Source organism: Sceloporus occidentalis, unplaced genomic scaffold (genome assembly GCF_023333645.1).
Source record: "Sceloporus occidentalis isolate IW3139 unplaced genomic scaffold, rSceOcc1.0.p SCAF_53, whole genome shotgun sequence".
Lineage (NCBI taxonomy): Eukaryota > Metazoa > Chordata > Lepidosauria > Squamata > Phrynosomatidae > Sceloporus > Sceloporus occidentalis.
In genome coordinates, this window is record NW_028317033.1 from 2,933,363 (window position 1) to 2,944,801 (window position 11,439).

Consider the following 11,439-nt stretch of genomic DNA (forward strand, 5'->3'; position numbering starts at 1 on the left):
TCCAAAAGCAGGTCTAGCAATAAGTATCTTGCACTAACAGCCATATCTAGAAACATGAAATGCTAAAATATTTTCTGTTACGAATGATTATCATATTTCTAATTTAAGATGAAGAAGTCTTGTTGCACAGACAACCCCCCTCCCATCACCTAATCTGATGAGGCTAAAGAGAAAGTCCAAGGTTACAGCAGACAGCCGTCTGCAACTCAAGAGAGAAAAACCTGTCTGCTTTCAGCCGAGTGCTAAGCCCGATCCTGTTCCAACACAGGGAGTCCAACCTGAGCCGGCACCTGCGTGGCTGACAGTCTCCATTGCTGTTATCCCTTTAAAACAGAAAGTTCCCATGAAGAAAATAAAATGTCAGACCTGTATTTGTTTGAGACCACCAGTTCTTCATCCTGTAGAAGTGACCTTCACATATACCAACTGGAACCCTAATAAACTGCCAGGTAGCTAGCAACATCTATATCTCCATCCATGCGCGTCTGAGGGAGCTGAGTGTGCAGAGATTTTCAGATTGCAAGTGTCTATTGTTGCATCGCACTGACATCATCAGTGTCTATAACATCATTCACTGTTCTCACCATCTGAAAATGATGCATTACACGGTTATTTGAATCAAGCTATATTGTCTATCTATTCTGGACAGAGATAATTTACTGACAGTGTTAGGGATTCTGCTTGAATAATCTGAGTAGATGGGGAGTCCATGCACTTTATCACAGAGTACGAGACCTTAGAAAATCATGGCTTGAAACATATATCTACAGGATTTTCCTGATAGCCGATAATTTGTTGCGTTATACTGCTTGGATGCTGCTGAGATGAATAATAGTTTGAATAAAGCATTGGCCAATTCATCATCATGTTTATTTTTAGGGAGTGTGCGGCCTTGTCCTAAATGGTTTGTTTGGTATGCCTGCATTAAGGCACAAGGGAGAAATATATGACCCTCCACCCAGTGATACAGAGGGATCCTATGCATACAATGTGCTAGCATATCACTGGCTCATATAATGGACACAATTGTTTATTTGGCCCGTAATATGAGTGCATATAAGTTAGCAATACTTTCACACACCTTAAAATAACACGTTTTAAGAGACAGCCATTTAGATACAAAATAGGATAGTTACATGGAAGGACTCCGTTACAGAGCTCACTGGGGGTCACAGGATTTGGGGTTATACTACTGCTCTGCTTACCAGACCATATTAATATGGCCGCATATCCATGCATCAAGAAACGCTCATGTCTATTGGCAGGACATATGGGTTACAAACAGTATGAACAGCGCTAGTACTTCACATGAGCTTCGGTTCTTGCTAATAATGTCCAACAAACATTAAAGATACAGACGTAACGTGTAGAAACATTAATTGCATCTGGATATGGGTATGGTCTGAACGGTAAAAAAAAAAAAAGGAGTTCAAAGGTTAGGTACATCTTAACCACATTGTGGTTGAATTCGTATTATTTAAAAACGCCAACAAAATTGTTGGCAATGCTTAACTTTTGCAATAAAAACAACCTAATTCTTCAATGCTAAAACGTGTACCATTTCCCTGGTCGTTTGGCTGAAATACAAATTAACTGTGAAGGCAGAGCATCCCTCACTGACAGCCCATGAAAACATACTGCAATAAACCGGATAAAATCCTTTTATCCCTTCAGAAAGCCGGCACCCGCTTGGCTGACAGTCTCCATTGCTATTATCCCTTTAAAACAGAAAGTTCCCATGAAGAAAATAAAATGTCAGACCTGTATTTGTTTAAGACCACCAGCTCTTCATCCTGTAGAAGTGACCTTCACCTATACCAACTGGAACCCTAATAAACTGGCAGATAGCTAGCAACATCTATATTTCCATCTATGCGCATCTGAGGGAGCTGACTGTGCAGAGATGATTTTCAGAATGCAAGTGCCTATTGTTGCATCACCATGACATCATCAGTGCGAGACCGCTTACCAGACCATACTAATATGGCCGCATATCCACGCAACAAGAAAACTCCTTGTAAACATCCCATTAAGCAGCAGCTCTCCTGGGAGCTTCCACATTTATGTTTTACATTCAATGAGCTGAAACTAATGTAAAATGATTAAATGTTTCCTACAACAGAACACCGGAACATTACCGTAAACAAACACCGGGTGCCAACATTTATAAGATGTCAAGTCATCTGAATATATAAATCACCACAAAATCACACACCACTCAAGACATGCTTATTCCTGCCATAATTATTCCTGATGACTTCATGGCCTCCGGGATGGATTGCAACGTAGGCGCCGGCCTAGAGAGCACTCAGTCTGAAGGCGCCTCCTCCGCGGCAGGCTAGCCCGCCCACTGCTGGAGGAGGAGAAGAGCCGGTTGGGGAGATCAATGATCTCCCCAACCGGCTCGGTTGCATGGGACCCGGGCGGCACTATGCCGCTCCAAAGTCATTGGCGGATCCGGTAGCGATAAAGAGGTAAGGGCCCGTCATCCAGACTTGCCTCTCTATTTTTCTGGAGTAGGCGGGGTCTGGCGGGGTCACGCAGCCTCGTTGCGTGACCCCGAGGGAGCTGCAGTAAGCGCCTGCTGAGGCAACGCGGTGAATGAAGTGTGTGAGCTGCTTGAGTGTGTGTCTTGGTTTGTTAGTGTGTCTGTCTGTGCTTCGGTATATTATTATGAGTGTGTGGATATGTAAGTATGCGAACATGTGTCTTTGGCTATGTATGTATGTGCATGCATGCATGTGTTTGGGTGTCTGAGTATGTTATTGTATGTGGGTACTTTAATGAACATGCGTTTTTGGGTATGTTTCTGTATGTGTATCTGGGTATGCTAGTGAGTGAACATGCTTGTTTGGGTGTGTTTGTGGGTGTCAGCGCATAAACTTTTTTTGGGGGGTATGTTTGTTTCTGGGTATATTATTCAAAGTGTGACTGAGTATGTCGGCATGTGAATGTGTGTCTTAGCATATGTTATTGTGTGTATTTTAATGAAAGTATGTGTGTATGTTAGTGCCTGAACATGTCTTTGTGTGGGTAGGTTAGCGTGAGTGTATGTTAGTGTGTGTCCAGGTATTGGTGTGTGAAAATGTCTTTGGGTATGTTAGCATGTGTGCCCAGTTACTTTAGTGAAAGTGTGTGTGCTTAGTGTGCAAAAGTGTCATTGGGTATGTTAGTGTCCATGTCTGGATGTGTTAGTTTGCCTGAGTGGGTATGTTGGTGTGAGTGAGGAGGTATTTTTGTTTGTGTGTCTGGGTATGTTTGGGTATATTAGTGCGTGTGTGGATACGTCAGCGTCTTTATATTTGTCTTTGGGTATGTATGGGTGTCTGGGTATTGTATGTGGGTATAATGGATGTGTGTGTTTGGGTAGTGTGTGAACACATTTCTTTGGGTATGTTTGTGGGTGTCAATGTAAAAACATGTATCTTAGTGTGTGTTAGCGTTTGTGTCTTGGTATGTTAGTGAAAGTTATGTCAGGATATGAACATGTCTTTGGGTCTGTTAGTATATGTGTGTCTGGGTATGTTAGTGTGTTAACATGCGCCTTGTGTGGATAGGTTAGTGTGAGTGACGGTATGTCAGTGTGTGTTGCTTCCTCACAGGCTCTCTTCTCTTGTTCCGCCCAGGAACGGAGCAGAGTCGTGTGACATGACGTAAAATCACGTGACTTGTGGCTGGGTTCCTGGGCGGAACGAGATGAGACGCTGTGACGGAGCAACGCGAAGGCAGCCTTGCGGGGTTACTGGGACCCGCAGGTACAGTGTCTGACCGCCCGCGTCTCCCAAAAAAAGTCCGCAAGTTTCCCAATGCAGTTTTCTACCAGGCAGCACAATGTCTTCGGCTGGCTCTGTCCACTGAGTGCAATCCAGGGACTGGACAAGTAAGATGACCACACCGGCCATGTTTTCCTGGGCACGCATAATTTTTTCATATCGCTAACCAGAGGCAAAGTGCTGCCCTGCAGTATGTGGGATCTATAGATACATGCATTTGACACTGCCCCTCATAGAAGACTTATAAATGCAATCTATGGGTATGGATAATAGTTGAATGGGTAAGCCAATGGTTGAGTGATAGGAGTCAGAAGGTTGTAGTTAATGGTGTATATTCAGATGAACGATTTTTCACTCGTTGAGTACCTCAGGGGTCAGTATTGGTACCTGTATTTTTATATAGTTTTTATTATTAATATTACAGAAGGTCTTATTAGTATGATATGTCTTTTTGCAGATGATACAAAGGTCTGCACCAAGTTATTCCGGGTGGAACAACTCAAATGGCAAACTTGGGATGTAAAAAGCCCAAGGCAGCATATAGAATGGTGGCACTGTACTGTTAACAACCGAAGAGACGGATTTAGGAGTAATTATTTCTGATGACTTAAAGGTAAGCAGACAATGCAATGAAGCATCTCAAAAAGCCAGCAGGATGCTGGATTACATAGGGAGAGGCACCTCACAGTAGATGAAATTATTCTTAAATTTTCAAGCACTTTAAATGTTCAATTGTGATGTTTTTATTTAGCATAGAATGACTCAACCTCTTAAGGGAAAATATGTTCTTTTTTTAAAGGCACTGTCTAATGTCCCATCAGCCTTACCAACAAAGAAAGCATATTAAGGTACTTTACATGTAATGTAATATGCATTCTTTAACCTGTATTAAAAAAAAAAAAACACACTTTTAGTAGACGCTGCAGTCCCAGAGATGCAGCACAACACCTGCTTAATGGTCCTATTTTCACGTGTGCTCTCTGTGCATGTGCATTGGGGTCTCATTAGAACATTAGAAAGCAGGGCGGATATGACATGGGAGGAAATGTGTTTAGTTGAACAAATCACCAGGTAGTCAAGGTGCTGTGGGACTGGAGAAGAGGCAGATACATATGAGGGATTCTGCAGAATCCTTCCACGCGCTTTAATGGACCGCTCAGCTATGACATGCATTAAAGTACATATGATAGCTGGAGTGTCCCATTAACTTCAGAAAAATTATACATGTTCCGCATTATGTAACATTACAGACAAGGTATTCTATAACTTTGCACTGTTGACTGGAGTATTGTGGATTGAAGATGATGTTGTGGGTTTGGTACACATGGTAAAGAGGAAAGTTGTCCTCTTAAAAGGAAAACCCTACAATTCCTTGGACTGTCATTTTTATTTAAGGTTCAGTTTTTAAGTTATATAAGATTATATTTCCCTGCTCTCGTAACACATCATGCATTGCCAGATCATGTGTGGGATTTGTGGCTGGCCAAGTGGACCATAGGAAGCCAAAATGTTATTGAAGAAAAAACACTTCCAGTACCTCTATTGTCAGCTACAACAGAGAAGCCACACTGCAGTTAGTGAGCATCACTTTGCTTTTTATTGAACCTCTTTAGATAATGATTGCGTCAAATTTGTCAGAATACCGGCTAAAACAAATTAAATAGAAAAGCAAATTACTGTAAAATCTCAAACAGCTTCAGAATTTTCCCCAATTTGTAGCAATCTAAGAGTTAGTGTGCATTACTCAATAAACCAAACTTTTTTTTGAGTGGTTAAAGAGTCCTTCAATAAGCCTGCATACCTCTTCATATACAGATAGAATGGGGATTTGAAAAAATCTACACCAACATAGTGTCCTATATGGTTTATGTACACTGTTCACCCATAACATTAAGATCACTGACAGGTGAAGTGAATAACACTTATAATCTTGTTATAGTGGCACCTGTCAGTGGGTGGCATATATAAGGCAGCAAGTGAACATTTCTTACTCAAAGCCGATGTGTTAGAAGCGGGAATAGTGGGCAAGCGTAAGGATCTGAGCGACTTTGATAAGGGTCAAACTGTGATGACTAGACAGTGCAACTCCAAAACTGCAGCTCTTTGGGGTCAGTACCTTTTTAGAAAGTGCTCCAAGGAAGGAAAAGCCGCGAACTGGCGACAGGGTCATGGTCGGTCAAGGCTCATTGATGCACATGTGGGGCGAAGGCTAACTGTCACAGCAGGATATAGTGAAGGAACCACTTGCAGAAATAACCAAGAAAACCAAAGCAGAAATAAACGGGAGCAGGCAGGAGAATAGTCAGTCAAGCAAATAAGTCGGCAATCAGGCAAGGTGAGGATCAGGCACAAGTCAGGAACCAGGAAATATGGATAGGTAACACAGGAATGCTAGTAAAGGCTTAGAGGCACCATTGCAGGCAAGGTACAATGAGTACTGAGGGTTTAAATATCCCTCCAGTAATTGGTGAGTCAATAGCAGCAGAGGGAGGAGAAAGAAAGGTTTTAAGTATGTCTCTTTAAGATCCTATAAGGGCAAGAAGCCAGAAATGATACTATGCATGTGCAGTGAACCAGCTATGCGCGCTCCGTTCTGCTGGAGGAATGCAGAAGGGGATGCACGGCTGGCAAGCACACAGCGCGGCTGGAGCTCCGTGTGGGGCGGGGACTCCCACTGGAGTCCAGGAAGTCTGCCGACCCTGGAGGGGTCCTGGTTGGGAGGGATAGGTATGCGCGATGGCGCCAACGTGACACTGGCCCATGTGGTCAAATCCAACAGACGAGCTACTGCTGGAAAAGTTAGCCCTTTGCGGTCCTATGTTGGAATATATCCGACAAAATATTTAACTGTTTGAGGTCCAATGTCGGATTTACTATTTGACCACTAGGTGTCGCTATTATAGAAAAATATTTTACAGCTTGTGGTTCAATGTTGGATTTCCTAGTGACCACTAGATATCGCTATTATAAGGAAGAATTAGCCATATTATTAGTACAGAGTGATTCTGAATGTGATATTAGTGAAGATGATTATAAAACAAATTTCATACAATGAAAAAATAGAGACTTACATAATATATGTTTTTAGAATAGTATTTATTAATTGCTTTGTAGTTCTAAGAATTAAAATAATAAGTATAAAAATTAAAAGTGTATTTTTTTTTCTGAGAATTAAATTGGACCTGCTTGGCACACTTAGTGAAAATTAATTGGACTGCAAATGGTTAATGCTGGTTCTGATAGAAAGTTGTCAGAACACACAGTGCATCTGACCCCTGTCCAGTGCTGACCCCTGTCCACGGTCGAAAGCACCCACAATGGTCAACGAAGCCTAAGGACTGGACCACGGAGCAGTGTAAGAAGGTGGAGAACACATGGCAAAAGGATGCATCAATGGAGGCTGCTAACGTCTTGGTACCAGATACCACAACACACCTTCAGAGGTCTAGTGGACCATGCCTTGACGGGTCAGGGCTGTTTTGGTGGCAAAAGGGGGACCTACGCAATATTAGGCAGGTGGTTATAATGTTATGACTGATCGTATATATTCCAATGTTAGAACTGCCCCTTCAGTCTTGTTATGGTGTATGTTTCAAATCCTAAAAAAAATTGCGTTCTCTGTTGTCATCTAAAGGAGATGTGAAACTGCCTATTTTACACTGGAAAAATGACTTATGTGGGTTCATCAACAAACCCACATCAGCCATTTGTCCAGGACACACATACATTGCACTTGTGTAGCCTACAGTATGTATGTATGTTGTACAGTATAAGTCAGGCTCGACAAATCCCAGGCACCATGGCAACTGAGAATTTTGTCCTGGCGCCTAGGTCAGGGGCGTCCAATGTGCGGCCCGCGTGAACGGTGCAGCATGGTGTGTGTGCACACATGGCGGTCTTACCACCTCACCTCGCGGCCGAACAACATGAACATTTGTCTGCTGGCTCATGGATTGGGCCACCGGCTTGCACACACCGTGCTGCTGAGTGGCAGTTCACAGAAGAGTTCCTCGTGACGGGGAGAGGATCGTCACGTCAGAGGAGGGTGAAAAAAAAAAAGAAAAGCGAAAATGTAAGTATTTAAAAAAATAAAAAAAAAATAGGGGTTTGAGGAAAGTGGACCTATATTTAAGGGAGGGGGGATTCCCTTGGGACATCATTAAAACTTAAATAATACAAAAGGAGGGCTGGGTTTTGAAATTACAGAATCAATCTAAACGGGGGGGTGTGGCTGGGTCTAATACACATGGCAGTGGGGGGCATCACATAAATTAATACTAAAGGGGGAACATAATACACAAGGGAGGAGGGTTGGCTGGGGGCCACATATACCGTATATTCCGGCAAATAAGACGACCCCCAACTTTTCCAGTTCAAATATAGAGTTTGGACTATACTCGCCGTATAAGACTACCCCTCTACCCAGCGTACAACAACCAGCCAATCACGGCAAGCGATGTACCTTACCGGTGATTGGCTGGTTGTTATACAGACATATACATACATACACTGCCCTTACACACACACACATATATATATCTACACATACTAACATACGCCTGTCAATACATACACATTTATACACTGCCCTCACCACACACCCCTGCCTTTACACACACACGTGTATATATATATATACACACACACGTATGTGTATATATATATATACATACATACACACACGTGTGTATATATATATATATATATATATACACACACCAGCTTACAAACACACTGACCATCTCACACCAACATACATAGACTGCACTCACACTCCTTTCTCCCCATCTCTTACCTTTCTCATCTTCTTTCTTCCATCCAGTCGTGGGAGCGCGAGGTCTGTCATGTCAGACCTCTGTTTACTGCTCCCTCATCACTACGCGCCGGCAATTGATGCCGAGCGCCCGGACATGACGTCATCACCGTGCTCGGCATCAATAGCTGGCGCGTAGTGATTAGGGAGCAGGGAAGCCGAGGTCTGAAGTGCCAGACCTCGAGCTCCCTAATGTCGGGCTAGTTAGAGGGAGGTCGTGATCACGATCTTGCACCTACCTCGGCGCGGCCCTGAAGACCGGCCCAGGGGAGGCGGCTTCTCCACTCGCCCCTCCCCTAGATATTTGTGGCTTTGTGGGACTCCCCGGCTGGGTAAGTATTCGGTACTCGGTTAGTACCCGGCGTATAAGACGACCCCTGACTTTTAAGATTTTCTGGGGTTAAAAAGTCGTCTTATACGCCGGAATATACGGTAACTCAATGCACGTGGGTGTGGTGGTATAAATGCACAAAGGGAGGCAATACACAAGGTTGTGGGGCAGAACACATTAATCAATACTAAAGGGGGGGCCTGGCTGGGGCATTAATACACAAGGGGCAAAAATATAAAAGGGGGGGTTAATGACAAAGCAGTGTAGAAAATATTTTTTTTTATGCTTCGTAGTGGCTTAGCCTGTCTTGATGTGTGTATGGGTGTTTGTGTCAGAGCCTGTCCTGGTGTGTGTTTGGGTGTCGGTGTGGCAGAGCCTGTCTTTGTGTGTGTTTGTGTGTTGGTGTGGCAGTGCCCGTCCTGGTGTGTGTGTTTGGGTGTCGGTGTGGCAGAGCCTGTCTTTGTGTGTGTTTGTGGGTATGTTATTGTACGTGGGTATTTTTATGAAGATGTATCTGAGTGTGTTAGTCCGTGTGTCCTGGTATGTTAGTGCGTGAACATGTTTCTTTGGGTATGTTAGTATGTATCTGTGTATGTAAGAGTTTCTGTCTGATGTTATTGAAAGTATGACTGGGTATGTCAGTGTGTGTGAACATGCCCTTTTGTGTGGGCATGTTAGCATGTGTCTGGGTATTTTATTGTGTGAACATGTGTTTTTGTGTGGGTAGGTTAGTTAGTGTAAGTGACTGGGTAGGTTAGTCACTGGACCACACTGAGTGCCACTCCTGTCAGCTAAGAACAGGAAACTGAGGCTACAATTTGCACAGGCTCACCAAAATTGGACAATGGAAGACTGGAAGAACGTTGCCTGGTCTGATGAGTCTCAACTCCAGCTGTGACATTGAGGGCAGCGTCAGATTTTGGCGTAAACTGCATGAAAGCATGGATCCATCCTGCCATGTATCAACAGTTCAGGCTGGTGGTGGTGTAATGGTCGGGGGGGGGGGGGACAGTTTCTTGGCACACTTTGGGCCCCATAGTACAAATTGAATATCGTTTACCTGAGTATTGTTTCTGGCCATCTACATCCCTTTATGACCACAGTGTACGCATCTTCTGATGGCTACTTCCAGCAGGATAATGCATGGTGCATTATCCTGGAAGTAGCCATCAGAAGACAGTTGGACAGTTTTTTCCCCTCTATTCATGAAATCATCATTTAAAAACTGCATTTTGTATTTACTCGTGTTATCTAATATTAAAATTAGTTTGATGATCCAAAATATTTAAGTGCAACAAGTATGCAAAACAGAAGAAAACAGCGGGGGGAATACTTTTTTCAGTGCACTGTATAAGTTCCAAGATTTATTGTTAGTTTGAAGAAATTCCACTTAACTTCAGTATTGCCCAGATGCTGGTTAGTTCTTATCACATTCAGACAATTGTTTATTCTAGGTGGAATCTATGCTGCCCCTCTTACCGCATGTTTAAATTTATTTCTAAGGTCCCCACATTATCAACAGCATGAAAATAAACTCCTTAAGAATGTATAACCATTTAACTTTACCCTTAAATGATGCCTATATTACCACATTTCCATGATCCCAATTACACCATACTGTTCATTGCTTGTCAGTAACTCGAGATTCCTTATGTTTTTTGTGAAGCATTTTACATGTCCAAGCAGGAACGTAAGGTTTTTCATACCCCATTGCTGCATAATTGTATAAACTACAATCCATATTTTATTTTAAAGTTCATTAACTTTATACTGACCTAATGTTTATCTTATATACAAATGATTTCAAATAACATCAGAATCTTACTTTGAAATAAAATAACTGCAAATGTCCGCTCTGCTGTGGACCCTTGCCCTCCTCAAGTAGAAATTGTACACCGATCCAAATCGTTTAAGGAAGTCTGATTTAACTGTGCTGCCAATAGCTTAAACAAGGACACTTTACATGACGTGAATAGAAAAATCAGAACACTCAGTTGCTGTACAGTTTATTTTTTCCTTATGTATAAGAGAGGCCAAAAATTTATTTACATAGATTCCAAAGAAACCCAAAGCAAGTCTGCGTGAAAGCAGAAGGTAAACCTCCACCCAAGGCTTTGGTTTCAGCATGTTGCCGGTGAAAGGTTTGAGGCCATCATATAATGGGGCAAAGAATGGAAGCTATTTGGTGGGAACCAAACCGCATGCACTGTTCCAACTACATGCATCAGACAGACCATCCCTCATAATAAACAGATCTGATGCAGGGAAACATTAGAATGACTTGACCCTTAACTTAAAAAGTCAGGGCTTGTAGGTGCACTAATGTTCTATGCCAGTAAAATTAACTTATAAAAAAGTATTCTAATATGTTGATGGAAATTTGCACTAGAAGAGCCACACTGCACTGCTTGGACTTATACCTTGTGCCGTCTGACTAGACACTACTTAACTTATGCTCCAAGGGAATGTCAATATATACTGCGTTATCCAGCCCACTTCATGCATCCAACAGGTATACATAG